Here is a 6,667-nt window from a genome sequence, read left to right on the forward strand (position 1 = left end):
GGCATTATATACATACTGGGCACGGGGGAGGGGTGTATATACACACTGGGCTGGTTGGGGGTGTGTGTGTCATATAAACACTATGCAGGGGTGGGGGTGGGGGAGATATACACACCAGGTTGGGGGGGGCGTTATATTCACATCGGATTGGGGGGGTGGAGTTGTGTGTTATATGCACACCGGGCTGCGGTGGGGGGGGGGGGGTTGTGTATAATATATGCATCAGGCTGTATAGGTTGTGTGTTATATACACGGCAGACTGCAGGGGATGGGGGTTGTACACACACCGGGGCTCAGGGGGGGTTGTGGGTTGTGTGTTATATATGCACCAGGCTTTTGGGGGGGGGGGAAAGAGAAAGAGAGGTTGTGTGTTATACACACACTGGAGTGGGAGGGGGGGTAAGGTTGTGTGTTATACACACACCGGGCTGGGGGGTGGGGGGGTTGTGTGTTATACACACACCGGGCTGGGGGGTGGGGGGGTTGTGTGTTATACACACACCGGGCTGGGGGGTGGGGGGGTTGTGTGTTATACACACACCGGGCTGGGGGGGTTGTGTGTTATACACACACCGGGCTGGGGGTGGGGGGGGTGGGTGGGTTGTGTGTTATACACACACCGGGCTGGGGGGGGGGGGGGGTTGTGTGTTATACACACACCGGGCCGGGGGGGGTGGGGGTTGTGTGTTATACACACACCGGGCCGGGGGGGTGGGGGTTGTGTGTTATACACACACCGGGCCGGGGGGGTGGGGGTTGTGTGTTATACACACACCGGGCCGGGGGGGGTGGGGGTTGTGTGTTATACACACACCGGGCCGTGGGGGGGGTTGTGTGTTATACACACACCGGGCCGTGGGGGGGGTTGTGTGTTATACACACACCGGGCCGTGGGGGGGGTGGGGGGGTTGTGTGTTATACACACACCGGGCCGGGGGTGGGGGGGTGGGGGTTGTGTGTTATACACACACCGGGCCGGGGGGGTGGGGGTTGTGTGTTATACACACACCGGGCCGTGGGGGGGGGGGGGGAGAGAGTCCGTAAATACCACGGTGACGGCAATGCGCCTGCGCACTGGCCCCGGTCACCAGCCGTTCACTAAACCCGGAGGATGTGGCGGCGGTACGGTGGGGGGGGGTCTCCCAAAACTCACCGCTCCCCCCAGGGAGGGATGTCGTCCGCTTTCTCACCAGACTGAGGAATCAGACCAAACTGGCATTAAAGTGGTCTTTAATTCATGGTGAGTGCCGTCCGCTAACGGGAATCTCGCCGCTCAGTCCCCTGCCGTCCGGCGCCATTTTGGTTGTGAAGGAAACTCGCGCGTGACCGCGGGTGCGCGCCTGGAGCAGCCGGAGTCCGAGCGGTCCTAGTGCTCATCGCAGTAGGTTCATTGGAGCATTGACCTGCATCACTGGCAGGCGCTTCACCGCAATTCCCTGAGGAGATAAAGTAACTGTGAAGCTGCTTCATGCAATGTCCGAATGATCAGATAAAGTTAGGAAATACTGGAAATATTCAACAGCCTGGCAGTGTCTGTGGATAGGAGAAAGTGCAGATGCTGGAGATCAGATTCGAGAGTGTGGTGCAGCATGAGAAGTGGTCCTGATGAAGGGCTTTTGCCTGAAATGACAATTCTCCTGCTCCTCGGATGCTGCCTGTGCGTCTGTGGATAGACAGAGTTAACGTTCAAAGTTCTGGAGAAGACTTGTTAACGTTTCAAGAATGTGACCCTCACTCCTGAAGTACTAAGTTTGTTTTTCTCTACAGATTGTGCCCAACCTTCAGACCCAGTATTTTGTAGTTTTATTTCAAACTCTCAACTTGCGAGGAGATTCTGATTGATGAGGCAAAGCAACAGCAGAGAAGGAAACACACCCTATACCCGGATGCCGCTATTTCCTGGGACATCCTGTGCCACATGCCTGAAGATAAGTGGCTCAAGAATTGGCCTGATCAGTCAAATAAAGAACCGTTGCAGAATTTTGGAAGCCTGAGTGGACATCATCTTTGAAACCCGTGGACAATCAACAATCACTTTTCAATCACATTGGCTTATCCTCTACTCTGAGGAACAGCAACTTTGTACAATGGCATAAGTTGAGCATTGGGACATTCTGTATATCTCTTCAATTTGTTCCTGGAAATAACTAGTGTATTACTAATGCTTGTTGAGGCCAAAGTCTTTAATTGCCTACTGTTTTAAGAGAGTTGTTAGAAGTTATAGCCCAGAAACAGGCTGATGTTGCTTTTGCTCTACAGAAACTCCACTTTATCCCTGTTAAACCTTCTCTTGTGTTTGTGTCTTGTGCTAGCTAGCTTCTCTTTTAATGCATTTATGCTATTCATCTTTACTGTTTTTCACTGTAGTAGTGAGTTCCACATTTTTGCCATCCTTTGGATAATGTTTCTCATGAATTACATATTCAAGCTATCAGTAACAGTATTATATTTATGACCCCCAATTGCAGACTTCCCTGTAAGTGGACATGTAATCTCCATGTCTGCCTAACAACTTCATAATTTTAATGAATTTTAATTAGACTTTGGGATTCCCTGCCTCAAAAGACAGTTGGGGGAGTGGTGTGGTATTGATTAATTCTAGGACAGATAGTTGGTTTCTTGTTAGGCTGGGATTTAAGGGCAGTCAAGATAGATGGAAATGTGAAATTCAAAACACAAACAGATCAGCCATGGTCTTATTGAATGTTAAAGTAGGTTTGAGGAACCAAATGGTCTGTGTCTGCTCCTATTTCATAAGTTTGTATTTTCATTGGTCATTTCCCAGCCTTTTTTGTTTCTCAGGAAATGAGCCCCAGCCAAATCCTTGCTGATTGTTATAAAATCTCAGTTCTGGTGTCATCCTTATAAATCTTTTTTGCACCTTCCTCTGTGACTGACTCCAATAACAAATGTTATAATTTGGGGATCAGCACTGTGCAGAACAATCCAAATGTGCTTGAATTTACTTCATTTATACTTTTTTGCTATTTTCACTTGGAATTAAAACAGGAGAAGGAGCTTCTAGTGATGAGCAGATCCAGAACTTGGTGAATTCTCCAATTTGAGATATGACTCAGTTCCGTCAATTCTAAATATTTCACAAAAGAAAAATCAATAACTGCACGAGGTCATAGTCTGGGATGTTGAGACCACAGACAAAGATCTTACGACAACAAGAACTACTTGCATTTTTTATAACTCCTTTAGGGTAATAAAATATTTTGAGATGGTTCACAGAAGCATTCTAACCTGGAACATAAAACTGAGCTACACAAGATAGACAAATTATGGAAAACTTGGACCAGAAGGTATTTTAAAGAGGATATTAAGGAAGGAGTAAACATTTGAGGGGTGGAGTGGTTTAATGAATTAATTCCAGAGCATTGGCAACCATGCCTTCAGCTTTCTAAACATAATGATAAAACAATTAAAATTAGGATTCTCAAATCAGTGAGAATTGGAGGAGTGGAGTTGAGTTGGTGAAGATACATAAAGGGAAAGTGAAACCATCAAGTGATTTAAAAGCGAGAGTGTAAATTTTAAAATTGAGCCTTTATTTAACTGGGAACCAGTGCATATCAGTGAACACAGGGGCAGTGGGTGAATGGGATTTGGGTTGGCTGTGGACAAGGGCAGCAGAAAATAACAGGACAGTGAGGTTAGGACTACATGAAGATGATAGAGATAAACCAGTACACTATAAACAGTGAGTCTAATTTGGAGAAAAAAAATCTCCATTTAAAAAGGCAAGGCTTGGTCAGAGATAGTCAATGTGGAAATAATGCCTAACCAATCCGATGGAATTTTTCAAGATGGTAACCAAGTGTTTGGCTGAGGGTAGGGCAGCAAAGGAAAAATCTGGAATTAAGAGTTAAATATGACCCTACAAAACTATTGTCAATTGTCAGAAAAATCCATCTAGTTCACTAATGTACTTTAGGGAAGGAAACTGCCATCCTTAACTGGTCTGGCCGACATGTGACTCCAGAGCCACAACAATGTGGTTCACTCTTGATTCCTTTCTGGGTCTGGCCTAACCAGCTTTTATTTATCCTGTGGATAAATAGAAAAAAGTTGATGTAGTTTTTATGGACTTCAGCAAGGCCATTGATAAGGTCCCACATGAGAAACCGATAAAGGAGGTAAAAGCTTAGGGGATCCGAGATAACTTTGCAAGATGGATCCAAAATTGGCTGAGTGACAGAAGATGGTGGTAGAAGGCTGCTTGTATGTTTGGAGCCCAGTGTGCGGTAGTATACCGCAGGGATCAGTGCTTGGTCCCCTATTGTTTGTTATATTCATAATGATGTAGATGGAAATATGAGGGATAATAAGTTTGTGGATAACACAAAGATTGATTGAGTGGTTGACAGGAAGAAAATACGGGTTACAGGAAAATTTAGGCGAATTGCTCAGATCAGTAGCAGATGGAATTTAACCCTGATCAATGTGAGGTGGTGTTCTTTGTAAGAAGGAACAAAACAAGGGAGTTCTCAATGAATGATCAGACACTAGGAAGCTCAGAGGAACAGGGGTATTAAGAGGTACTTGTCTACATCTCTATGAAGGTGGCAAGACAGGGAACAGGGTAGTTCAGAAGGCATACAGTTGCTTGCCTTTATCAGTCATGGCATAGATTATAAGAACAGAAGTCATGTTGGGAGCTCTACAAGACTTTGGTTGGGCCACGGCTGGAGTACGGTGTTCAGTTCTGGTCACATTATAGTAAGGATATGATTGCACTGAAGGGGTGCAGAGGGGATTTACCAGGATAGTGCCTGGATGGAGCATTTCAGCTACAAGGGGAGGCTAGTTAAGCTTGTGTTGTTTTCTTTGGAGCAGGGAAGGTTGAGGGGGAGCCTGATAGAGAGGCATGTGATTATGAGGGGCATTGACAGGATGAATAGAAAGCAGCTGTTCCCTTTAGTTGAAGGGTTAATAACAAAGGTACATCATTTTGAAGAGAAAGGCAGGAGGTTTAGGGGGGATTTGAGGAAACACATTCACAGACAGGATGGTGGAGGTCTGAAATGCACTGTCTGGGAGGGTAATTGAAATGGGAAACCTCACAACCTTTAAAAAGTATGTGGATGAGCAGTTGAACTGTCATAACATTTAAGGCTATGGTATAGGGCAGGAAAGTGCGACTAGAGTATCATTAGCATGTTTTTGGCAGCAGAGACCAGAAGGGCCAAAGGGTCTCTTCTGTACAGTATTGTTCTTTAGTGTCATACGGTAAAGAGCAAGCACAGGTTTGATGGACCAAATGGCCTCTTTCTCTATTGTAAGTTTCTACGATTCAGACTGGAGTGATCTGGAACAGTGCAACAGCTGGGTTGCACTCTCAGTCATATCACAATGAATGTACTGGCTGTTTCCAAAGAAACTTGGACATCTCTTGACTCAGTATGTAAAGAGTAAAAAGTGAGGTCTTCAGATGCTGGAGATCAGAGCTGAAAATGTGTTGCTGGTTAAAGCGCAGCAGGTCAGGCAGCATCCAAGGAACAGGAAGTTCGACGTTTTGTTCTTGATGAAGGGCTTTTGCCTGAAATGTCGAATTTCCTGTTCCTTGGATGCTGCCTGACCTGCTGCGCTTTAACCAGCAACACATTTTCAGCTCAGTATGTAAACAGTTCACCGTCGCCCTCTTCTGCCCACCAGCTGATATTTCTTGAGTTTAATAATAGTTTGTAGCTAAAGAAACAGAACTGACTTCACCAGGCAGTCAGCATTTTCCAATTACAAAACATCAAGTGTATTCAGTGTCTACGCTTTAGACTGTGCCCTGACTTGCCAGCATTATTGCTCCCTGAATAGTCAGATAGTGTGCAAAATATTGTGCAAGTTAATGCTTGTATTCCATAGAGTAATTGCTACACACGCATCTTAAGGGAATCAAGGGTTCCATTATGTTTAAAGAGAATTGGCAGAATATGTTGTGGTTTGGGGGGGGATCTTGGATTCTCTGCTCCAATCACCATTTGCCTGGAATCACGAGACATCACCAAATACACTAACAGTGACATTTGATCAGGCAGCAACCAAGGGGCAAGGATGTTTCAAGGGGCAAGGATGTTTCAAGCATAAACTCTTCATCAGGATTGAGGGGGTGGCCCAAGGGGGCTGAGAAATAAATGGGTAGGGGGTGGGGCTGGGGGGGGACGTAACTGGGAATACGTTAGGTAGATGAAGGTAGGGGTGAAGGTGATAGATCGGATAAGAGGGTGGAGTGGATAGATGAGAAGTTAGGACAGTTCAAAAGGGCGGTATCGAGTTGGGAGGTTGGATCTGGGATAAGGTGGGGAAATGAAACTGGTGAAATCCATATTGATCTCGTGGAACTAATTCAAGGTGAGTTTATCTAATCTGACACATTCTACGTTGGATTAGGTTGGTCAAGTGCAATCTAGGTCAGCCTAAGCTAATTCGCTAAGTACAATTACTTTTTTAATCTCAATGTGGAGATTGTTTTGTATTTTCTTTGTGATGGTTTTAGTTTCCAGTCAACATTTTTGTAATATAAGATTGTTATATTATTTTTCCTTTGTATTTTTATAATTCTGTAAAAGTATAAAAACCTTTTCTAATAAAAAGAAATGTTAAAAAAAAGTTTCAAGTGTTTTTCAGTTTACTAGACCCAAAAACAGAATGGAAAAAGTGAGGACTG

The 6,667-nt window shown here is 45.0% G+C and overlaps 1 protein-coding gene across 2 annotated transcripts in view; it reads right to left on the reverse strand.

Annotated features, from left to right (window-relative positions):
- Positions 1–1,288, reverse strand: part of dennd4a (DENN/MADD domain containing 4A) — a 154,029-nt gene extending 152,741 nt beyond the window's left edge. Inside the window, exon 1 of one of the 2 annotated variants that reach the window (XM_060853248.1) lies at positions 1,191–1,288. The gene's annotated coding sequence lies outside the window, so the exon portion shown is untranslated. Of the gene's footprint in view, positions 1–1,153 lie in introns of both variants that reach the window. The other variant, XM_060853247.1, reaches the window with a different exon arrangement.
- Between the last annotated feature and the right edge of the window lie 5,379 nt (positions 1,289–6,667).

Source organism: Hemiscyllium ocellatum, chromosome 39 (genome assembly GCF_020745735.1).
Source record: "Hemiscyllium ocellatum isolate sHemOce1 chromosome 39, sHemOce1.pat.X.cur, whole genome shotgun sequence".
NCBI lineage: Eukaryota > Metazoa > Chordata > Chondrichthyes > Orectolobiformes > Hemiscylliidae > Hemiscyllium > Hemiscyllium ocellatum.